Source organism: Hoplias malabaricus, chromosome 16 (assembly GCF_029633855.1).
Source record: "Hoplias malabaricus isolate fHopMal1 chromosome 16, fHopMal1.hap1, whole genome shotgun sequence".
Taxonomy (NCBI): Eukaryota; Metazoa; Chordata; class Actinopteri; order Characiformes; family Erythrinidae; genus Hoplias; species Hoplias malabaricus.
In genome coordinates, this window is record NC_089815.1 from 20,618,804 (window position 1) to 20,644,549 (window position 25,746).

General features: G+C 41.6%; 1 pseudogene; it reads right to left on the reverse strand.

Moving 5' to 3' along the window:
- Nucleotides 1-772: 772 nt before the first annotated feature.
- Nucleotides 773-25,746, reverse strand: part of LOC136671375 (guanine nucleotide-binding protein G(q) subunit alpha-like) — a 99,904-nt pseudogene continuing 74,930 nt past the window's right edge.

Genomic DNA, 25,746 nt, shown 5'->3' on the forward strand with positions numbered 1-25,746 from the left:
TTCACAGAATTCCAGTAAGACAAGATTTGACATGAAATGTAAAGACAAATGTAAAACCCTCAAGTGAGCAAGCCAGGGGCGACAGTGGCAAGGAAAAACTCCCCCAGCTGAGGAAGAAACCTTGGGAGGAACCAAGGCTCACAAGGGGTGACCCATCCTCCTCTGGTCAATCTACTGGTGATGATAGTTAGTAGTCCATGAGAACTTCAGTGTAGGGACAGCTTCAAGGCACTTGGTGGTTGCTGGAGCGTGGGCAGCTGGTCTGAAGCGTGGAGGAGGATCTCGACAGTCATCCATCAGTGTCCAGACAGACAGGTGGCAGTCGTTTACTCGGAAAGATGTAAAGGGATGGAATTAGTTTTGAACTGTTTTGTGTTTGTAAAGTAGAAAATATGAAAATTTCCAGAGTGTGGCTAATGACTCCGGCAGATCTGACTATGACAGCATTAACTAAAAGGAGAGAACCAGGAGGACACACAGACACGGGAGCATCCTGAAACACTGGCATCCCTCCGCTCCACCGTCAACAAACCTGAATGATCGCGAGAAGCGGCGGGACGACAGCACCAGCGTCTCAGTATACTATAATTCCCTGTGTCCATGGACCCCCCGGATCTGCCGCCTTTATCTATGGGGGAGCATTAGCTACCAAATAATAATAATAATAATTAATAATTATTAATTATTAATAAATTATATAAATAATTATAATTAATAATAATATTAATAATCTGAGAAAAGCTACTTCACATCTATGTAAATCTTTCAAATTCTACAGTGAACCCTTCTCCATCTCCAGTAGACACAGCAGCACAGTCATAACCACCTTCACCATAATGACCTGCATCAACATCTAACACAGGAGTAAAAGAAGACAAAAAGCCCTAAAAATATTTTGTGGAAAATGACAACTCTGAGCCCAGAAAATGAGCACTACAGGCCAGCTTTGCCAGTTCATACCAGGGCAGAGTGTTTTTTTTTTTTTTGCAGCCTTTAGAAGCAAGGGAAGACCCTCAGTGTCCTGAGCTGGTCACAGCACCCCATACTCCTGCAGAGACTTGATCAGCACTGTATCTTTAACATCGCCAAAGACCATGGGGATGTTGTTCGTGTCTGTCGTGCAGGTGAAGTGAAAGTAGACGCTCTTACTCTTCTTGTCCTGGTTTAGGGCCTGATGCTTATACATGACACTAATGTAGTTCATAGCAGCTTCAGCATCTCGTGGCTTACCTGCAGCCAGCACCCAACAGAGAAGAGGAATGGTAAATGCAATGAACAATGAGTGTGAATATAGACGTTAAACTAATTAACATTGAAAAAAGTATCAAGTTCCGAAACTGATCTGAAGTACAGCAGAATCATTCTGAGAGGAAACATTATGAGATTTTATCAGGAAAACTTAAAATACAATGTTCAGAGTTACAAGCTTATGTATGTTACAGACAACTTTCATAGTGGCGGAGGTAATATAATCTGGTTTAGGAAACACTATGCACACAATAAATATGACATATTATTGCAGAATTTGAAAGAGCGATATTGCTGTGCTTTGTTTGTTGTAGTTTATTTCCTCATTAGTACAATTCAAATGAGAAATTGACATCAATAGACATCAGCAACAGGAACATCACAAATACTATCATACATGCAGTTATTGTGCCTGAGAGTGAAACTTCAACCTAGTTCCAGCAGCAACATATACGTCTTGCCTGCATCCTGATGCAAAAAGGGGTGCATTTTATAGTTGCCATGGGTAACAGACAGAAAGGAGAAAGTGGAGATTTGGAGATATAGAGCTATGCAGTAACCGTTTCACAGACACAACTGATGAAGGAACACAATCATGGTCAGGGTTTCCAGTATCAGCTTAATGAGGATGGATGTTTCTTTTTTCTTTTATTTTTTGCACTCTCCCGTAAGGTGCTTGATTTAAGCAGCAGATTCATCTTACCTGCATATTTGGGGAAGTACACCTGCAGGTCTGATGTTTTGATTTTCTCAGCTAGGATGTCCATTTTGTTCAGAAAGAGGATGATAGAGGCACTGGCAAACCACACTGAGTGAATGGTGGTGTAAAACAGTGTTAGACTCTCCTCCATACGGTTCTACAACATCAGGAGAGAGAAGATGAGTGTGGGTTATTCCTTTTCCAAGAGAATAAGGATCAAACTAAGGTACCTTTTTAATAACACACAGGAAGGGTGTGGGGGACATATCAAAACACAAGTATTTAAAATCTTGGTTAAGACAGAGTTGAGGTCAAGACGTGTCTGATGCCTGAACTTTGCACTTTTTTGGACTGCAGGCACACAGCTGGCTACACAAGAAAAGAATCCACCAATTAGCACTATGCAGACATCATGTCTAAATCACTTACTGGCATAAACTAACGTATGTTCACAAGTTCTGCACATTTTTCCCCTCAATATCTTAAACTCACCAAACATAATGTGTAAATGCTGTGCATTCACTGTAGTTGTTGTGGATCTTATTTATTTAGGAAATCTTGTGAGTGTCAGGTGTGCGTAATGTGAATACAACTGTATATTAAATCTGTGAAACACAAAACCAAGTGTATTTAGAACATAACATTTGGCACAATTATAGACCAAGTGTGTTTGAGAAATTTGAAAGAGAGAGAGAGATAGAGAGAGATAATGCACCTGTCAACAGCAGATGTAAACCTCTTTACTCGGATTGAGAAGGATAATTAGGGATTAAAAGTGCAGTAGGAAAAAAAAGCTTCACAATATCCTCCACTCACATCCTTATTGTTCTCCTCAAGGAGCTGGTCATACTCGCTGAGGGAAGCTAGAAAGATGAGGGATGTCACATTCTCAAAGCAGTGGATCCACTTCCGCCTCTCTGATTTCTGTCCTCCGACATCCACAATCCTACAGCAGGGAGAACACGTTTGTTTGAGGCAAGGACTTCTTAATCCTTATCATGATACTGGCTTTTGCAGTGCAGATACTGAAGAAGGCTACAACATGTAAATGGGTCTTCCATCCAATCACAATATTTTTTACTGTGAGTAAAAAACCAATCAGAGTGCCAGATGAGGTTCTGTTGGTGTTTTGATGAACCAGAATGATCAGAAGGACCCATGTAATCTATCAAGAGTAATTGATCTTGGCCAAAATAATACTGGCCTCACTAGTGTATTTATTAACAATTGATACGTCTGATTTCTTTTTTGACCATGTGCTGTGTTGCTTTTTTTCCTCCTTAGCTTCTGGAATAAATTTGTTCAGTAATGGCCCTGTCTGATCATGTCATTCATTTAACAAGGAGGAAATAGGCCAGACAGAGAACATCAATGGCTTTGGACACAATATTGCATCCAAGAATTTCTACTGTTGTCACAAGAAATTATAATAAATCAAGCGTGACGAGGAAAACATTCAGAATTGTCCTGATATCTTCACTATCTCAGTATTGTGGGTCCCGCCAGCACAGTTGTCTACGTGATTTGAAATGTGAGTTATTGCTTATTACTTGAGGTGGCTAAAATGATAGTATTTCATAATATTTTACAGGGGGCAGGGGGCACAACATTTCAGTGACTTGATCTAAAAAGCCAAATCTGTCCATTCATCCTAAAATGTAGTTATGAAACAAGTATCTATGGGTGTGCTGAGTCTCTGATCACACTCCTAAACTGACCCACGTGAACTAAACAATCCATCTCACTTAAAGAATGAATGAATAGAAAAAATGAACAGTCCAGTTATAGTATTTTTTGACAAAAGGAGTAATAGAAATAGGTATTAATCATTTGAAAAAAAAAGAGAAAAAAGATAATTTCTCAATACATCTTTATTAGTATAATTTTCTTGTCTTTAAGAAGCTTGACTGTGGGTCATATGTAAAATTTAACCAATTTCATTGGCTCTCCAACCCTCCTCTTTTGAGAACCCTTGTTTGCATGAGACTCCACAACTACATGCAGCCAATGGAACGTCATTGACATCCAAAGTCAGATTATTTTTAACATTTCTATTAAAACTTTATTTTATATTTTTCACAAAGCTAATTTTGAAAAAAGAAAAAAAATGTGGTCATTTTGTCATATAGCGTGCCCAGCAAGCTGAAATTACAAGGTCAAGTTTGGATTGATGTAAAATTTTATATCATAAATTCTGATCTGGCTGTACAGGTTTGCACTGCCACCTACGGAGTCATACTGAAGCCACATTACATTTCAGTTGGGAGAAATCTTTCAGATTCAGTAACAGCCACAAAGTAGATATTTAGGCCTTTCTGACCTGCTGTCTAAAGGCAGCCATGACAAAGTGTTTAAGTGGATGTTTAACCCTTTTTCTGGTGTGGGAATAAAGTCAATATGAGAATATGGACTGTCAAACAAAAAATAAATAAACAAACAAGAATTCAATTGATTATCAGTAAACAACAGGCAGGAGTTGCCCAATCAGATGTAAACTGTTACTCAGTGATATCCTTCTTCAGTATCATTATATATTTTGTCTTTAAGATAAACAATAATATGTTCTGCATACTGTGGATATTGTATGCAATTAAAGAAAGCTGAATCTAGTTCTAGTTGCAGTGCATTTAAGGATTGTTCATTCATTCATTCATTATCTGTAACTCTTATTCAGTTCAGGGTCGCAGTGGGTCCAGAGCCTACCTGGAATCATTGGGAATAGGGCAGGAACACACCCTGGAGGGGGCGTCAGTCCTTCACAGGGCAACACAAACTCACACCTACAGACACTTTTGAGTCGCCAATCCACCTACCAACGTGTGGAGCAGGACCTGAACCCACAAGCTCCAGGTCCCTGGAGCTGTGTAACTGTGACACTACCTGCTACACCATCAGTTACTATTGACAGGCCATTAACCACTAATTAACCATAACCATTAACCACAATTCAAGGTCGCGGTGGGTCCAGAGCCTAACTGGAATCATTGGGTGCAAGGCGGGAATACACCCTGGAGGGGGCACCAGTCCTTCACAGGGCAACACACACACTCACACATTCACTCATACCTACGGACACTTTGGAGTCGCCAATCCACCTACCAACGTGTGTTTTTGAGAGAAGAACACACCAACTCCTCACAGACAGTCACCCAGAGCAGGAACCAAACCCATAAACTCCAGGCCCCTGGAGCTGTATGACTGCGACACTACCTGCTGCGCCCGTGCCGCCCCACTCAAAGATTAGTTTACTAAAAAGAGTCTAAAGCAGTTAAATCATTTACTCTTATTACCTCAGAGTTATCTTCTCCACTACAAAGGAATAGTCGTTGATCCCAGTTGTTGGAAAGCGCACTCTCAGAACGTCCTGTGCTGTGGGGATGTAAGCTGGGGCAGCAATGCGGTCCAGGTTGTTCTAGAAGCTATAAAAACACAGTTATATTAAGTTTAGTATCAAACAGCATAGAGGAAATAATATAAAACACGTTAATATCTGTTTGTTATGTTTGTGTATTATACATTTTGTGCATCAGGCACATGCAAATATAAGAAATTGTTCATTAGAGAAAGAACACAAGGAAGTTGTTATCTTTGAAGATGTATATTCTGTGTTATTCTGGTAGTGCATGTGTAGCCTGAGCCTTAATTAAATGCTGTCCTGGGTTTGTTTGTTTTTCTTATCATGAAAATGTTCTGAGAATTGAGTGTGTAGTAAGAGAGGACCAAATAACAGAGAGAAAGAGAGACAGAGCGAGAGAGAGAAAGGGAGATGTCAGGAAGACAAGGAAGGGCATGATGATTAAAAGTAACAGGTAAAATGCCTCACTCCACCAATTTTTACAGGAAATTAGACGATAATGAGCAGTTTAATGAACGGATGCTTCTTAGCTTGCTCATAAATTAAATACTACTGTCACGCGTGGGACGTGAGGAGTAGATTTACAGGAGGCGGACACACTCGCTACAACACAGATGATTTAATAAAGAGAAAACACAACAAACGAACTTGACAAGAAACACGAAATAGCATGACTAATAAACATAGGGAAGAGCAGGAGACAGGGCAAGCTAGAGATACAAACACTACAAAACACAAACGAACTAGAGGGTCATGAAAGGAGTAAGAGAGTGAACGAGAAACCAGAAACGAGAAACAAGAAACAAACACTATAATAACGGCACGGCTTTACAGGGAGAAAGAAGGAAACGACAACGAAACCAAACGACCACGAAAACAAAATGACCGATCCCAGGAAGTGAGGGAAGAGGGCTTAAATAAACGAACTTAACAAGAGACACCTGACACAGATAACGAAGACAATGACAAGGAGGCGGAAACAAGGTGGAGCGAGGGCGGAGATGTGAACAATGATAGACAGAAAGAGCCACATAGAAGGGGAAAACAAACAACAAAGTGCCAGGATGTGACAGACGCCCCCCCCCCAAGACGCGCAACTCCCGGAGCGCGAAAAACTAGACTCTCCAGGAGCTGGCGCAGGAGGGGGCCAGAAGAACAAGACAAAAAACGAAACTAGAAGACTTATGATAGGACAGGAAATGGAAATGGAAGTAAGAGACTGGACTTAAACTGACATCAGACAGAACTAGAAAGAACAGATGGGGAACGAGAGAAGACAGGAGTAGAGACAGGGGACTGAAAGATAGACTGGACATTTGATTGAACACTAAACGGAGACTGAGACTGGAAAGGAGCAGATACACGTGACGGGACTGGGAACTGGACATGGGTCTCGACAGAGGGTTTAACTGTAGACTGGACAGGACTAACAGGGGACTGGACTTGAGGCAAGGGAACTGGGACCAGGACTTTCACAGGGACAGACAAACACGGTTACAGGGACCGGAACTGAAAGAAAAGCAGACACAGTTACAGGGACAAGAAGAGAGACAGGAACCAAGACAGGAACAGATACTGGAACAAATATAACATGTGGGTGCCCAGGGCTGGCAAATGTCCGTGGAAATGTCTGAGGGACCAGCCTGGGCACAGTTCTGGGGATCGGCCCCGAAGTCCTTGGGGCCGTCCTATGGGTTAGTCCGGGAGCGGCCGTAGCCACAGTCTCGGGGGCAGAAACGGCCGTAGCCACAGTCTCAGGCTCAAAAGCGGCCGAAGCCAAAATCACAGGAGTAGGAGTGGCTGAGAGAGCTGCACTCATGGAGACAGGAGACCCTGCGACGACGTCCACGGAGACAGGGGAACCTGCAGTGACGTCCACGGAGACAGGGGAACCTGCAGCGACATCCACGGAGACAGGGGAACCTGCAGCGACGTCCACGGAGACAGGGGAACCTGTGACGACGTCCACGGAGGCAGGCGGAACTGCAACGATGTCCACGGAGGCAGGCGGAACTGCGACGACGTCCACGGAGGCAGGCGGAACTGTGACGACGTCCACGGAGGCAGGCGGAACTGCGACGACGTCCACGGAGGCAGAAGGATCTGCGCCGACGTCCACGGAGGCAGAAGGATCTGCGCCGACGTCCACGGAGGCAGAGGAATCTGCGACGTCGTCCACGGAGGCAGAGGAATCTGCGACATCGTCCACGGAGGCAGAGGAATCTGCGACGACGTCCACGGAGGCAGAAGAAGCTGCGACGACATCCACGGAGGAAGAGGAATCTGCGACGACGTCCACGGAGACAGAAGAAGCTGCGACGTCGTTCACGAAGGCAGCGGAATCTGCGACGACATTCACGGAGGCAGAAGGATGTGCGACGACGTTCACGGAGGCAGAGGAATCTGCGACGTCGTCCACGGAGGCAGAAGGATCTGCGACGACGTCCACGGAGGCAGAGGAATCTGCGACATCGTCCACGGAGGCAGAAGAGGCGGGCGTCGCTCTTACGAAGACAGGAGAGGCGGACACCGCCTTCAAGGAGGCCATGAGGCCAGTAAGCTTCTCCTGGGGGTCAGGAGTGAGCGTGGAGCGGTGCCTAGCGACGACGTCCTTGGAAACAGGAGGCCCTGCAGCGACATCATCCACGAAGACAGGTGCGGCCAGAGGCGCCGCGCGCACGAAGACAGGCGCGGCCGGAGACACCGCGCGCACGCAGACAGGCGCGGCCGTGCTGCTCGCCGAGCACGAGTTGTGGATTTATTGGGTTTAGGGGGTCTGATGGGCGCACTCTTGAGGGATTCCCCCAGAGGTGCGCCCCTGTTAGCCTCACCTCCATTGTCCTGAGGTAGGAGGCTAACAGCCCCTACCCATAACCCCCCCCCCAAGAATTTCCCCGGACCTGAGGGGATAATCCTCCAACGAGGGGGAGACTCCAGCCCGCTTTCTCCTCCGGATCCGTCGATTCCCGCTGGAGCAATTACTCGACTCCTGAATCGAGTCCTTATGACGAAGATAATTATCCGCGCCGGGCATGTTCTGGAGCCGTTGACTCCATTCAGAGGCCGCTCTTAAAGCCTCCTCTACGAGATCTCTGGGGCCTGTGAGAAACAGAGTCCGGCGAATCACACATCTCCTAAACGGGTAGTCCGTGCTAGCTGTGTCCTTATTGTGATCGGTCATTCTGTCACGGGGGTGTGAAGGGTGGAATTTACGGATGGCGGACACACTCGCTACAACACAGATCATTTAATAAAGAGAAAACACAACAAACAAACTTGACAAGAAACACGAAATAGCATGACTAATAAACATAGGGAAGAGCAGGAGACAGGGCAAGCTAGAGATACAAACACTACAAAACACAAACGAACTAGAGGGTCATGAAAGGAGTAAGAGAGCGAACGAGGAACGAGAAACCAGAAACGAGAAACAAGAAACACACACTGGAAAAAAGGCAAGTCCACTGCAGTGTGATTGCACAGGTCTAACATTAAAATAATTTTATACACTTCAGCTTACTACTCTGTGGAGTCCAGTAGCTGGTACTCTCGCCATCGACTGTAGCATATTTTAAGGCCAGAGTCTGCCCACAAGCGATGAATTGCATCCACATATTTCCGCTCCAACTGTGTCACCTGATGAATGTCTACATCTTGAAACATCCGAGCATACACCTACATATATTGAGAAAAATGGAATCCAAAATGAATAAAGTATATCAAATCATGCCAAATCAAAGCATGTCGAGTATTTACTGTATATAGCACATCATAGTCTAATTTAATGTGAAATACATTAAAAATAAATTAACAAAAAACATATGACATTTGCCTGATTATGAGAAAAACAGTGACCTCAAACAAGTGCCTACTATTTAATATTAATTTAATATTTTACACTTCACCCAGTAGTTTACACTCACAAATATACTTAGCCACATAGCTCCAGGGACCTGGAGGGTGTGTGTTCAAGTCTGTGAGGAGTTTGGTGTGTTCTCCCTGTGTTTGCATGGATTTCCTCCGGGTGCTCCGGTTTCCCCCCACAGTCCAAAAACACACGTCGTTTGCCGACTTAAAAGTGTCCAAAGGTGTGTGTGTGTGGACCGAGCTCTTTGACCTGTAGTGTCTTTACAAATAATCTCAGGTGTCCTGAATTCACCTCTAACTGATCTGCTTAGGGCGATAGAAAATATACTCCCTGAGGTGTCCAGTTCAAGGAACATGATTGGCTAAATATATGTTGCTATTTTCTCATAGCAAAGGTTTTTGATGGCTGTGATTCTGCATTCACCTGGGCGCCTGAAATATTGCCCAATGAAAGCAATGGAAACATTACCAGTAGCAGTTTAATGATAATGAAACTCCCTTTTCTCAGTGGTAGTCTGTCAGCTCCAATCTAGCGTCCAAATAGGTTAGAGTCCAAACTCCCTCTGAGTTCAGATGCTTGTCAGAATAAGGGCCAGTGCGAACAAAACATAGTAAGTGCAATATACAATACTATATTGTCCGTGCTTAAACCTAGAAGGAAGAACTAGTCGGTGCTAGTCACTTCTGTCCATGCTAATTCTACGCCCTTGGTTTTATGAGCCAAGTGCAGCAAGTTTGTCTGACATGGACATGACCAGAGTTCACAGGGTATATATACGGCTGAGGGGAGGAGTTTGAGCATAGTCCTACTGCCAACATTGTTAGAGAACATGGACCATGTTGTAAGACAAAGGCCTTAAGCACAGATATCATTCTACCAAAGAACAGTTAAAAAGTATAAAGTTAATGTTTTGGAAAGGTCAAGTCAATGTCCTGACCTTAATCCAATGGAAGAACCTGGTGCAAGAACTTCTTTAGTTGAAGCTGTTCTGTTTGAAGGAGCGAGATAAAAATCCTTTAAGTCATGTGCAGGACTGACCCTTAACAGATGTTTACAAGGAAGTCACAACACGCACTGGATGCAAACATTCATTCAAATTTGTGACTCATAATATTGCATTATCTTCCTCAACACAAACCTACGTGAACATTGGGAGAACACACCAAACTCCTCAGAGACTGTCACCTGGAGCCAGGCTTGAACCCACAACCTCAGGTCCCTGGAGCTGTGTGACAGCAACACTGCCTGCTGTGCCACTGTGCCGCCTCTTTCAGTACAAACCATAAATATTTAAGTAAAATTTATTGGTGAATATTTCCCAAAATTTAAACTATTGCATATATGAAAGCCTAAATTGCCCTGCAAGTTCCCCTCTGAATAAATCTTCGTAAAGCTGATAACTTGCGCTGAGTCATGTTAAAACTACTCATAATCTGATTACCAAACGTGATTAGAATCAGAACCGGATTCCCTTAAATATGTAATCATAGTTCCTTTTAATTTACTCTTCAAGAACTACATTTTTGATAGGGCAGCATATATAAATCTGTCTAATAATTTCATTTTTCCAATGGTATTTATGACCCACATAATTTACTCTCAAAAATACAGTCCACACAAAATTAATCAATTTTAAACAAATGTATTTATGTTCTTGTTTTTTTTTTTTTTTTTTTTGCTCCTGGGGTTTCCCCTACCCACCTCCAGGAGTTATAAAAGTTACATAGTGCAGTTTCTGCACTGCTGAGTCCATAGTAGCAATGATAGGCTATATTCTCCATGGTACAGGTTAGTGAAGAATCACAAAGATTTTTCTCTCACTCTGATTTTCCTTTTTTGTGTGTATGTGTGTGTGTGTGTGTGTGTGTGTGTGTACCGAGCTCTTTGACCTGTAGTTTCTTACAAATAATCCCAGGTGTCCTGAATTCACCTCTAACTCATCTGCTTAGGGCGATAGACAATGCACCCATGATGTGTCCAATTCAAGCAACATGATTAGGCCAGATTGGGACCAAATATTCTTTGCTATATGGAAATAAGTTTACCTTCAAAACCATGCTGACAAACTGTGAAGACTAGCACAAGCTTCTTTTGATGTTTGAAGCCAAGCTTAAAGTAAATAGCAACCCAAATAACAGACATTTGTTTTGTTGTGTGGGCTAGACTTGTCCCAGTGTTGACATTCATCTCAAATACAATGGAGCTGTGGCTGAGTTCAGGTAGCCACACTCACCCTGAGTCACTGCTGTCATTCCAAGCCAAATGTGCGCCATAAGAGAACAGCAGACGGGCCAGATTGGGACCAAATATTCTTTGCTATCTGGAAATAAGTTTACCTTCAAAACCATGCTGACAAACTATGAAGACTAGCACAAGCTTCTTTTGATGTTTGAAGCCAGCCACAAACAAACTGCCAGTGACCTAACATCATGTCAAATTTAACAAGATTTCTTTCCCATGTAAAGTGTCTATGTTGGACATAAAAGGATTATTTACAACTGTGATGAGTGTAGTCTGTCAGCTCCACTCCAGTGTCCAAATAGGTTAGAGTCCAAACTCCCTCTGAGTTCAGACGCTTGTCAGAATAAGGGCCAGTGCGAACAAAACGTAGTAAGTGCAATATACAATACTATATTGTCCGAGCTTAAACCTAGAAGGAAGTCACATGTTTATTGTGTAGTGGAGTATGGACCAGATCAAGAAATGAAAAGTTCTCGCCACTCTGATAAGGATTTTTGGAACAGAATCCCACATTCCACAGAATGCGTGTGTGCTGAAAGACTCTGCATCCCCCCCACACACACAAACTCACGCACACACATATGTCTTCAACCCAAGGACTAAGCAGGACATACTCCAGTGACCCCAGGATGAACGAGTCACCACCTTCAACCCAGATGACTACCCCCCTCTTCGTCAGGAATGCAAAGGAAAGGAGAACCCAGTTTATGACGCTTTTAAGCCAAAGGAGATCAAACAAAGTTTTGGAGACCAGGATTAAAGAACCCAGCCTAGATAACGCAATGATTATCTTCTGCAAAATCAACAGATGGCCCCCAGAATTGACCTTGCGGTGAACTCTCACAACCCTGTTTCAAACCAGACAAACAGCATGGACCAACAGTGGCCCCAAGTGGACATTTGCGAAATCATATTTCGCCCAGCCGCCCTCTAAATACATAATTGACGCATCAAGAAGCCGTTGTTATAAACATATTTATGCAATATGTATTAATGTTACTCTCTGTTATTCTCAGGTGAATGTTTACTAACTAATGAAGTGATGTGTATTACTGTTTCAATCATGAAAGGAAAATTTCTGTCTCTGTTTAGGAAAACGAATTAGTTTCTAACATCTAGAATAGTTGGTAATGTACTCAAGATATATATATATATATATATATATATATATATATATATATATATATATATATATATATACATATATATTTGATAAAAATAATCCAGTACACTCATTATGCTATACCCAAGTATGAATAAGTATTTTATTTTATCCAGTATTCTATTTTATCCAGTATTTTTGCAAGAGCCAAAAAAATGTGACTTCTCTCTCTGAAACGTGAAGGAAGTCACGTGAGCCTCAGACCCAGGATCCAATCAAAGAAAGGAGACCTCCCAAATGGGCGTGACCGTGCAACATCTGAAAAGGAGTCGCCCAGCTCTAAACACTTCTCTTCGCTTGTCTCTTCGCTTGCTACGCTCTTCTTCCATATTCTTTACGCCTACAAGACGACTCTTCAAAAGAACTCTAAGAAAAGGACCTCACGCAACTCCCAAGGGACGCCTTGTGCCAGTTAGCAGTGCGTTACAGAAACTACAGAGTAACGTCGAGCAATTGTCGAGAAGCCTCTCGCTGCAGCCTGTAGGAAGGCGGAGTTGGACATCCAACCCCGCCCACATCCAACCCCGCCCTCTCACCACGTCAGAAGCCACGCCCGTGCCCAGTGACTTTTGTGTCCCAAATGGTGCTCTAGTCACTATATACCACACTATTTTAAGGTAGTGTCTGAAATCGTTCCCTACCCTCGTGAATTCGGACACAGCTCACGCTCGCGCCCTAAAAACTCTCAAACTGAATTTTTTAACGGAAAAAGTAACAGTTATGTCGGTGAGTAAAAAACATTTAGTTTCTAAGTATAATTACAAAGCTCGTTGTTGTCAGTGTTTTTGCTAAATACACAAACATGTTATAAATACGTTATTTCAGTATGTACTAGTAGGGTCATAGATAAATACACGAATATTCAACTGCGGCACACGTGTTTTTAGCCAAACAAGTAACAGAGTTAGTGATACTTAATTACACACAGAAAAAAACTTGCTTATAATATTGCCTCCGTGTAAGTAACAAGACTTTTGACTTAAAGAAAAGCTCACAAATGTAGTTACAATGAACATTCATATCACAGATAAACTGTAATCTCCTTTTATGTTTTATTGTTTTGTTTTTTTCAGCATCCAGCCCATGTTCAGGCCACTTTTAACCCTTCAATGTTCAATGTTCTCAGCTGTATCTATGGTATGTTTCGGTATGCACTCTACATGGCCCTTGGTTGGCCTTTTGACTTCAGTCAGGTGATTACTTGAGATTAGGATATTTTTGAGGATACATTTCCAGTAAGGCTTTAAACGGCATTCTAAACTTTGTCATTTGTCCGTGAGAGTGACATCCCACAGCTCCGTAGGTGGTGGTGCCGGTTACTTTTAGGGAGCATGTCACCTGCAAGGTATATACATCTGTTACTGAAACAAAAATATTTACACATACATGCAGCTTTCTCTTCAGACACATTGTACATTGTACTGTGATGTTTTGCGTTTTGGAGAGACCACTTGTTAAAGTGGTTGTATTGAGTTATTTAAATTGGTTTTGTTTGATTGGTTTATTGCAAACAACATAATGTTTGTAAATGTAGCTGATAAACCTAATTTTCAATTATCTTACATCATTTAAATTCCAGCTGTATTTTAGAATGGTGAGCTCTAATGCACAAGGAAAGGCCAGTCAGCACAAGAAGGGAAAGACTGAGGAGCGTTCAGGGTCTGATGGTTTATTTGAATTTCTAAGGGCACATGTCAGTGTGTAACTAGTCTGACTTAAAAGCAGTTATTTATAGCATCTGATGAGCTCAAATTAGATGACATGGTCCATTGTTAAATAGTATTTATATTAATTTCAGTCTGGATTTCACCTTGTGTTTTCTGTTAACAGTAAAGGAGACAGAATGTTTACCGTCTCCATTGAGCAGGTGTTTGTGTCTGTTCTTGAAGCTGAACTGGGCATTTCAACTTTCATTTTGCTTAATGTGCAATAGCCTTCACAAATGAGAAAACTGGGGTTTGTTTTATTAAATTAATTGGAATGTAGGTTCTGTGGTAAATTTATATTTAGCTTTTTTGTTTCACTAAATTTAAATAAACTGTACAACAATATCTGCATTCTTCTATAACGTCTTTAACAGATGCCCCTCATGGTCCAGGAGCAGATTCTATTAGAGGTCGTCCTGGAAGAGGGTGACCAAGCTTTTTTTAAAGCTCTTGCTGGTGTGTTGCCTCTTCCAGGACACTGTTGGAAGACAGTCATTCCAGGCCCAAGCACATTTTCAGAGGCTTGACAGTGAGTATAAAGTGCATTATTGTGTTTCAGTAAACTTTATTTTAAGATGTTTGTATTCCTCATAAGAAGAGGTGGTAATCTGATTATTAATTCTCTAATTCGACACATGCAGCTGTTGTGACTTGGAAACTCTACAGCACTGAATACCAACAACAGTTTTGCACAATGTATGGACTGGAGTGCTGCCTGTGCTGTAAAGAGACATATAAAGACTGTTTACCGGGTTTGTGAACTGCGTATGAAGTTTGAAGTTTGAAGTTTCTTTTGCCAGTGGTTGCAAAAAAGTTGACAAATAAATGTTTTATGATCAGAAGATTTTGTTGTAATTTTGCAGTCAAAAGCAGTGTTGCTGGCTTTGATAATAATAATAATAATATAAATACATTTTAATTATACAGCATTTTTCAAGGCCTCAAAGCATCGTGCATGCGTTACGATACAGAGTACAAACAACATCAAAAGACAGACAAGGTAAGGAAGTAAAATAATAGAACATATTAAAAGTATGCTTCTGTTTATTGTTTGTTGTCCACAGGCTGCTTTGGGCATGGGAGACGTGGGGAACTTGTTAGGTATCACAGCGAGGACATGTATCCTGGGTTCTGCAGCCCATACTGCCAACAAGTTTATGAAGATTTGGGCGTGTGAGTGAGCCAATGTTTGTGTGGGGTGTGTGTGTGTGTGTGTGTGTGTGTGTGTGTGTGTATAGATATATATATAAAATGCTGTAAAGACTTGAAAATAAAAAAATAAAACTACTATGCCAGTTTTTCCTTGTCTTTAATACAGACTGCACACCCGTGACTTCACCACATTTTAGAGTTCTAAAATGCCAGTGCCAATAAGAATATTCTGTTTGACTATATTTCAAGCGACCGCGACTGTAGGGAGTTGTAATTGGAGTGCTAAGTTGTGTAATGTGTTTCTCTTTCTTCTTATTGAAACCAGTCCTGCACGACTGGACATCTGAACATGTGTTTCCTGCAGCATTTTCTTCACTTGGACATTTGGAATATTGTCATTAGCATCATTATCTCTTTAGTCTTTACTTTTATTTCACAACTTGGCTAATTACCCTTAGATATCTCTAACCACTCACAGGTAGTAATTATTAGTCATTATTAAATAAGTGGTACCTCTAATATTTGTGAACACTTATTTGTCTGAACCTCAAAACACAGACGTTTAAATACATATGAAAATGGTATAAGCTTCTAATAAATTGTATGCAGACAAACAGCATCACCTATGGAAATCTGTATGTTCTTAAAATGAGAAGATGTTCATGACCAGGCAGGGATGCTTATATTTTCAAGGCACTGTACACTTAATAGCACTGGATTTTATTATTGTTTTGCAGTCAGCTGTGCACTACATACACTACATAACAATCCATCATGTCATAGTTGGCGTAACATTACCACTCGTTGTGGCTGAGAATGACCATTACGTATAACAAAATTAACGATTTTTGGGACAAGATATTAACTGAATGGAGAACAATATTTGAATGAATCCTGAACGATATCCTCCGTTCACCCTACCATTCATAATAATAGTCTGCCAAGCATTGACAACAACGACAAAAGTTAAATCAAATCAGGTATGAATCAGGTAATCTTTTTAACAGATGTCCTCAGCGGAAAAACAAAAAAGCACCTGAACAGTGTAATAATTAATAAAATACATATATGTGTATTTAATGTGCTACTCAGTGTCGCTAAACATGTCTGCGTTCAAGTGCCACACAGTGCTTATTTAACACGTCAGAATTAGAAGGCGTGGCTGGATGTGGGCGGAGTTTGATGTGGGAGGAGTTGGATGTGGGAGGAGCTGGATGTGGGCGGAGTTGGATGTGGGAGGAGTTGGATGTCCAACTCCGCCTTCCTACAGGCTGCAGCGAGACATACTTGCAATTGTCAGTAATCTTTTCGTTGTTTATTTGTGTTTGTGTTTGTAGCCCAATCCAAGTTTTAATTTTACGACTGATCAAAGCAGGTGAAACTCATTCATGGCCAGAATAAAAGAAAATATATAAAAAAAGTAAAATAAATATAAATTCAATATTGGTTCTGGAGATAGGAGGAAACTCAGCAAACTTTCATCTTGAAGCCCTTCTATCGGGAAGGATAAAACCAGCTAAGCTGACGTCACACCGTCCGAGGGACACCAAAAAGTGGCTGAATCATCAGGGAGGGAATCTCCCCACTGATCCGCCCAACTTCAGCCGTGACAAGTCAAGCCCCAGAGAAACAACAGAGCGAAGATCTGTGGGACATCAGCAGCTGTGATCATAACCCCGAAATCAGCAGAAAAGTAAGCTAAAATTTCCAGAGCTGAAAATTGAATTAAATCTCTTGGTAACATAATCTCTTAATCAGACCATAGCAACACCTCATTTCCAAGTCATATCGCCTAGCCTATCTCTAAATTCGAACCGGTTTCACCTGCATTGATTCCGTGAGATTGTGCTAGGTTTATTCAATATTATCTTTCCTCTTAATAAAATATTTCCATTATTTGAAATAACAGTGTGTGGAGTTTGTTCATTAAGAGTCTGAAAATCCTGAAGAACTCACGTAGCGGTGACAGTATTCACTCTCTAATTAATTGTTAATGTTTTTGTTATTTAAGTCAATAATAATAATAATTATTATTGTCATTAGTTAAATCACTATTTAGCATAACTAGTTTGAATAAGGTCAATCCGCTACAATTGAGAAATGCAGAGAAATTCTAAAGGGTTAACAAACTCTCAGGTACCGCAGCACAAATGCCAGGAACGTGGAGGGCAGACTGACGGAAACAGATGCAGTTATTGACACGGGTTATTGCGGGTTTAGGGGGACTGATGGGTGCACTGGGTTAGCCTCACCTCCCATGTCCAGCGGTTTGAGACTAACAGCCCATATTCTCAACCCCCCCCAAAAATTTACCCGGACCTGAGGGGGTAAGGGAGCAGAACGGGAGAAACTCTCGAGTTCTAAAAATGTCTCTACAGTTAGTTCAAGGGCCTTTTCTTTAATTAATTGTTCTGCCCACTGCAATGCCTCTCCTCAGAGAAGAGATCTAACAAAGATGACCTGGACAATGTCAGGAGGAGCAGGACAGGTCAAAAATTGAGAATAAAGTCTGCACTGTAATAAAAATCCTTTACAGTTGGGACCGCTTTCAAATTCACTGGGTACTCCGATGAAGGATTGCAAAATAGCATTTTGATCACCCACCCTTATGGCCAGTGCTTCCTCTGCTATTTTAATGGCTTTATCCGGTGACATTGCCGTGTTAGCTGCGTCCTTTAGTGGGTTGGACATTCTGTCAGGAACGCGGAGGGCGGACTGGCGGAAGCAGACCCACACGCTAAAACACAGCAATTTTATTTAACCTAAACTATAACAAAACATAGACATACAGACTCTGGCAGATATAAAATGATGAACAGACAAGGCTAATAGACTTGGGAGCAAACAACATGAGGAAAAGCAGAGACAGATGACTACAGAGGAAAACAGTGTGACAACAGTGGAAACAACGACGGTGAAGAGCAACATAAACAGACAGACTTGGAAGGAATACAGAGGTGAAATGTCCAACAAAAGGAAGTGAGACAAGGGGACACAAGGACACCTGAGACTAATAACGAAGGGGCAGGATTACAAACAACGCTGACGAGGACACTGACAAGGAGGAGAGAAAGAAGGCGGAACATAGGCGGAGACAAGGACAATAACAAACAGAGCCATGTGCTAAGAGAGCACATGGTGGGGAAAACAGACCTGACAGGACGAGGGCGTGACAACAAAACTGTGAACTCCATCACAGCTTTGTGAGGCTCCTCTGTAGCCTTCACAATCTTCAGGAAGTTGGAAACCACCCCAAAAAACAAAGATAAGAATAAACATTTCATCAGATGGTTTTATCTGGGTTCTAGTGGAGCTAGTGGTAAAGTTATCAGCATAGTGTTTTACACAACATGCTGTGTTTCTGTAGCATATTTACATTTATATATTCTGATGTTTGAATCCCTTGCAATTATATGATAATAATTATTATTAATATGATACTACTATATTTCTGGGCATTGTCAAGGGCAAAAGTTTTTAAAGGCTCTTTAGTAAAGAAAATGGTTCTATATAGAACCAAGAACGCTTGAGGAAAATTTTGCATGATTAAAACATTCGTTGCGTCATGGAGGGATTCTAGAGGTGGCATGGTGGCGCAGCAGGTAGTGTCGCAGTCACACAGCTCCAGGGACCTGGAGGTTGTGGGTTCGATTCCCACTCTGGGTGACTATCTGTGAGGAGTTGGTGTGTTGTCCCCATGTCCGCGTGGGTTTCCTCCGGGTGCTCCGGTTTCCTCCCACAGTCCAAAAAACCCACATTGGTAGGTGGATTGCCGACCTACCAGGATTGCCCTGTGAAGGACTGGCACCCCTCCAGGGTGTATTCCAGACTTGCGCCCAATGATTCCAGGTAGGCTCTGGACCCACTGCAACCCAGAACTGGATAAGCGGTTACAGATAATGAATAAATGGAGAGTAGTATATATCCTACACCTTCTGTCAAACACCTCTGTGAATGATTTATGACCCCTTGATTTATGACCCCTGATTTATGACCTAGGTGACAGGTCAGTACAGGATGTCCTTATATGGGCTTCCCCTCACACCTACTCCCCACCCCTGACACCCTCACACCCCCAACATGTAGGGGTGGGTTGTGCTTGCATTTGGTATTTAAAATGACTCTGGTGGATTTCTATGGCTAAACGCTTTTTAAAATGTCTACAGTGTGTGTAAATCTCTCTTTTAAGTCTCTTTTAAGAGAATCTACAGTTACACCAACTATTAGTTCTGAAACCAACGTTTGTTTTTGCGCCAAGGAAGAAACGGCGTGGTAAAGCATTTGGTAGCAGCCCTCGCGAATATTTTAGGGGTGTTAAAATTAACCTGTTTGATTCTCGGGCTTCTCAGGTCAGTACAGGATGCCCTTATATGGGCTTCCCCTCACACCCACACCCCACCCCTGACACACCCACAGCCCCCGTGTATATATAGTTAACTTGAATCCTGTGTGTGTGACAAATCCTATACCAACACTATTTGGAAGTGGCAATGGAGTCCTACATTCTCGGTAAGTGTTAAACTATAGATTTCTACCTAATTTTTTGTCAGAATTTCGGTGATATAATATTTTCTTACCCACTTAACAGGGTTTATCTTGTCTAGGTACATGTGAGTTAGAAACCATCCAAGCCATTAGGAGCATTGAAGGTTTATCACAACTTTGTGAAGGTATGACTCTGCTCTTTATTATTTTCTGTGTTTTTTTTGATTTTAGTTGTTATTCATGAGATTATTTTTTCATTTCTTCAGAAACTGTGGATGCTACGGGTATTTAAATCCTCTTGGTAGGTTGTCTGATACATCTTATAACTCATGGTGTTATATTTTGATTGTGTGGCGCAATAGTGTGTAATTTTATATGTTCTCTGTAGTAGGGTTGACACGTTTGGTTGAAGCAACAAATCTCTTAACACCGACGGGGTTTGAAGTTGTTCCCGACATCTCTGCCGCTGTTGAACCGTTGGATGCTACGTACGCCAGCAACGACCAAGCGCCGCAAACATTTATGCCGTGTTTAACAAGCAGTCCTACCCGATCCAATCAAAGCGTCCCAAGGGACATCAGGGTGCCTGTTCCACAAGGAAAACGTGGTAGTTTTGGATCTGGTGGTGCTCAAACATTGCGCTCAAGTAGTGGTAAACGTCTTAGATTGGACGATATCCACAAAACAAACGGTAATAAAAACACAATTAAATATTATTTGTATTATTTATAACATGAAGTTTGTGTGTTAACGAGTGTTTCATTATTTGATCTGTTCATAGATTTGGACATTTTTGATCTGTCGGTGTATGAGGATTGTGTTGATCCTGGTCTGTGCGCCGCTGGATGGTCTGATGAGTTAATTAAAACATGGAATGATAACAGCTTTACAGTAAAGGAGGACAACGGTGCTGCTGTTGTGCCGAATGATGTGTTAAATGATGCTCTGATCGAACCTGGGGACTCTGTTACGGATTAAATAAAATCCAATCAAGATCACGAACAACAACAACAACAACAACAACAAAACCAGGTGGGGGGTTGTAATTGCGCTAACAACACTGTTGAGCTTATAACGTTGATGAGACAGATGTCACAGGAGATCGCTAAAATCTCTATTGAACAGCGTAGGCAGGCTGCTTTAAACCGCAGGCGTGACAATATTATTCAGAAACAGGTTGAACGTATTGAAGCCTTGTGTAAAGAACAAACAGCTAATACCAATTTAGTTAAGGATATTCATGATTTGTGTAAGAAACAGGTTGCGCACAGTAAAACAGCGTTAGAATTGTTGTATAAATTAAACAGACTTTTGCAGTTAAAAAAATCAACACGGATCCCTGTTGCAGGGCCGCCTTTTCTTGTAGATAATAATAGTTAATATTATAATTGTTATTATTATTATTATTGTGTTAATAATTTACTGTGGTTTATTTTTCAAGTATGTGTTAAATAAATCAAATCATTAACGTACATTCAAAAGTAATAGCATTATTTTAAACCATTGACATTTAAAAACCAACAATTTGTGTATCGAAAACCAAATAGGTCTAAACAGTCATGGCATCTACAGATTTTGCGCGTGATGACCCAATATATGAAGCGTGGAAACAGTTGTCTCCGAGTGAAAAAATGCTTTGTCTTATGGACGAATGTGATATGGGTATTGAATCGCTTAGTAATAACCAGCAAGACGTAGACATACAAGACAGCGATAACAGTAACGCATATGGTTTATTACAAACTACACTGGACGAATGGTTGACAAACACTAGTCAAACATCACAAACACATCCGACAAATCTTTGTAATAATAACAATAGCTACAGCCAATCGACAGATTTTGCATGTGATGACCCAATATATGAAGCTTGGAAACAGTTGTCTCCGAGTGAAAAACTACACTGTCTTATCGAAGAATGCGACATGGCTATAGCAGACCTAGAAAATGAATACCAAATAGGTCTAAACAGTCATGGCATCTACAGATTTTGCGCGTGATGACCCAATATATGAAGCGTGGAAACAGTTGTCTCCGAGTGAAAAAATGCTTTGTCTTATGGACGAATGTGATATGGCTATTGAATCGCTTAGTAAAAATCAACAAGACGTAGACATACAAGACAGCGATAACAGTAGTAACGCACATGGATTATTACAAACTACACCGGATGAATGGTTAACAAACACAAGGCAAGCATCACATACACAACCGGTTAAGTGTTGTAGATATGATAGTAGTGGCTAACAATCAACAGATTTTGCATGTGATGACGCAACATATGATGCTTGGGGGCGGTTGTCTCCAAGTGAAAAACTACACTGTCTTATCGAAGAATGCGACATGGCTATAGCAGACCTAGAAAATGATATTCAAAATAATACACAAAACATAAACAATGAACAAACAGGTAGCGGTGTGACGACACCTAGACATTCAGCATTTGACCCAACAGCTCCTAACTTTGGTTTATCTGACGGTAATATAGCAGAATTGGTGAGAAATGGTGATGTTGTAGACGATTATACCATAGTGTCTAGGAATCGGTTTAACAGCGTTGTGCTTCACCGGATGCTGAATTTACATGACGCGCCATCCACAGACATAGCTTCATACACGTCCTATATACACGATGTGTTGTCAGAAATTGTGTCATTCACCAGGGTCTTGGCTGGTGATGGCGGTGTTATCGACATCACCCTAAGAGGTAGTAGTTAACATCTGATGTAAACACGGTGTTGTCTTCAAGGGACGGTTACAGTGTAGACAGATTTTCAGACGCTATTGAAAGGGTTATGCAGAGCAACAACAGTATTAAAACGGATGAGAGTTTGGCTCTGACTGTCTCGATAGTCATGGGTAAAAATGGTGGTGTTCGTCGTAAGGTGCGTGACCTAGCACACGATCAGGTGATCAAAAGGAACAGACTGAATCTTTTCTGCCCAACAAACATCTCAAACAATCTGTGTTTTGCAATTTGCATTGCTCTTTTTCTGAATCCGCATGTACCACATAACACATTAGAACCTATAGCCGAACAGATACAGATAAACATTGGCTACACACGTGACCATAGAGTAGGTTTTAATGATATTGGTCGTTTTGAATATAAGTATGGTACTAAAATAGTTGTGTTCCACAAGAGTCGTTCGGGTAAATTAGAAAAGTACCAAACCAAAGACAAACCACATACCAAGACTGCGTTTCTGTACCTCCATGACGGTCATTATTATTTGGTTAAAAATTTGAAAGCGTTCATGGGGGTGCCGCATGTTTGCACGTTTTGTTATACGGGCTACACTAACGCCAGAGATCATAGCTGTAAATATAGTTGCGATGTGTGTCAAGATGTGATGTGTCACAAACACCCCAGGCGTGTGAAATATTGTGATGACTGTTCGCGTTACTGCAAGTCTGTCTATTGCTATGAGCAGCATAAGAAACAAAAACAACAGTCTATTACAGGGGTGATAGCATCCTCATGCAATCTAAGTATTGCAAAAAATGTGGCCATCGTTATCACGTAAGTTTAATAAAACCAAAACTCCACAAGTGTGTGTCAGGTCGTTGTGTTCATTGTGGTGAAGATTTAATATCGGACACCACACATGAATGTTACATACAGCCGATCAAAATAAAAGAACCCAGTAATTCCTACATCTTTTTCGACTTTGAGACACGCTTTGAAAATGGAAAGCATGAAGCTAATTTTGTCTGCGCTATTACATATGATGGTACAGAATTCACTGCAGAAGGGTCTGACTGCATAGAAAGGCTTATGAGAAAGTTTAGACAGCTCAAATATCAAGGGTACACATGGTTAGCACACAATGCGGCCGGTTTTGACAATTTTCTATTATTGGAATATTTTTCTAGTGTGGGTGTCGCTGTCAAAATCACCATGATGGGGTGTAGACTGATCTCCATGTATGATGAAACATACAAACAACGTTACATAGACTCATATTCATTCATTCCAATGTGTTTGGCTAAAACAACATCAGCCTTAAATCTAACATGCTCCGAGAAAGGACATTTCCCACACAAATTCAATTTAAAACAAAATGAGAACTATGTGGGGCCATACCCTGAAAAGGGTTTTTATGGTTATGACACTATGAACGACAAAGACAAAAAAGAGTTTGACGAATGGTACGACACAGTCTCAAACGGTGTTTTTGACTTCCAAAAGGAGTTGTATGTTTACGGCAGGAACGACGTTGTTTTACTGCGCGAAACATGTATCAAGTATCGCGAAGAATTCATTCAGTGCACAAAGCTAGACCCGTTTAATTATACGACATTAGCATCATGTTGTATGGCAGTATACAAAACACATTTTCTACCAAAAGACACGCTGGCGCTGACACACAACAACGCATACATTAACCAGCACAAGACATTCTCTAACGTCTCTATTGAATGGCTTGAGTATGTTAAGCATGTAAGAGATGTTGACGTGCATCACGCTTTAACTCACGGGGAAATTAAGTTTGGCGCATATTATGTGGATGGTTATTATGAAAAAGATGGTGTGCGAAAAGCTTTAGAATTTAATGGTTGCATGCATCATGGTCATGAATGTCGTTACAACCCGAACCAGTGCCATCCTATGTCAAAGGTCTTGTATGGAGATTTGCGAATGCGGTTTGATACCAAGGTGGAGACGCTTGTTCGTGCATATGGTCTAGAAGTTGAAGTGATGTGGGAATGTCAGTGGGCATCTGCTAAGAGGGATGATTTGGATGTTGCCACGTTTATTTCTAATTACACAGCTCCTGAAAGGCTCAAACCAAGAGACGCACTTTTTGGTGGTCGAACAAATGCGTATAATTTGTATTACAAAGCAAAGGAGGGTGAGAAGATTATATATTTGGACTTCACTAGCTTGTACCCATTCTGCCAGGCCCGGAAGGAATACCCGGTAGGGCACCCCCAAATATTTTTCAAAGACTTTCAACCTCTTGAGGATTACTATGGTCTAGTCAAGGCAACAGTATATCCGCCAAGAAAACTCCTCCACCCTGTTTTACCATACCGTTGTAATGGAAAGTTAATGTTCCCGCTGTGCCGCACATGTGCCGAGCACGAAAACCAGTTGCGTTCGTGTATGCATAGTGATGAAGAGAGATCTATAACGGGGTCATGGGTCAGTATTGAACTAGTGAAGGCTGTTGAGAAAGGGTATGTAGTTGCAAAAATCCACAAAGTTTGGCATTTCCCAGACAGTTCAGAGACGTTGTTCTGCGAGTATGTAAAGACGTTTTTACAGTACAAGCAGGAGGCCAGTGGTTATCCAGCACATGCTGTGACAGAGGAAGAGAGGGCCGAATACATCAGGGATTATTTTGAAAAGGAAAATATCCAACTGAATCCTGACAAGATATGCCTTAACCAGGCGCGTCGCTCTATTAACAAATTGTTGTTAAACAGCTTGTGGGGGCGTTTTTCAATGAGGGAACCTGGGGGGACCCTGAACAGTTTTCACAACACATCTTTGGTGACGGCTATGAGGTTAAACACTTTTCATTTGTGTCCAACACCGCAGCATTGATTCAGTGGTGCTATTCGGCTGGAGACAGCTGTCCAACACGCAATATTAATGTATTCCTCGGCGCATTTACAACAGCTCACGCTCGTTTAGAATTGTATAATCTAATGGATAAATTGGGAGACAGGTTGTTGTATAGCAACACTGACAGTGTTATTTTTGTTTCTCGTGAAGGTGATTAGGAACCCCCTCTGGGGCCTTATTTAGGCGATTTGACAGACGAGATTGGTGGTGGTGATTACATTACAGAGTTCTGCTCGGGAGGTCCTAAGACGTAC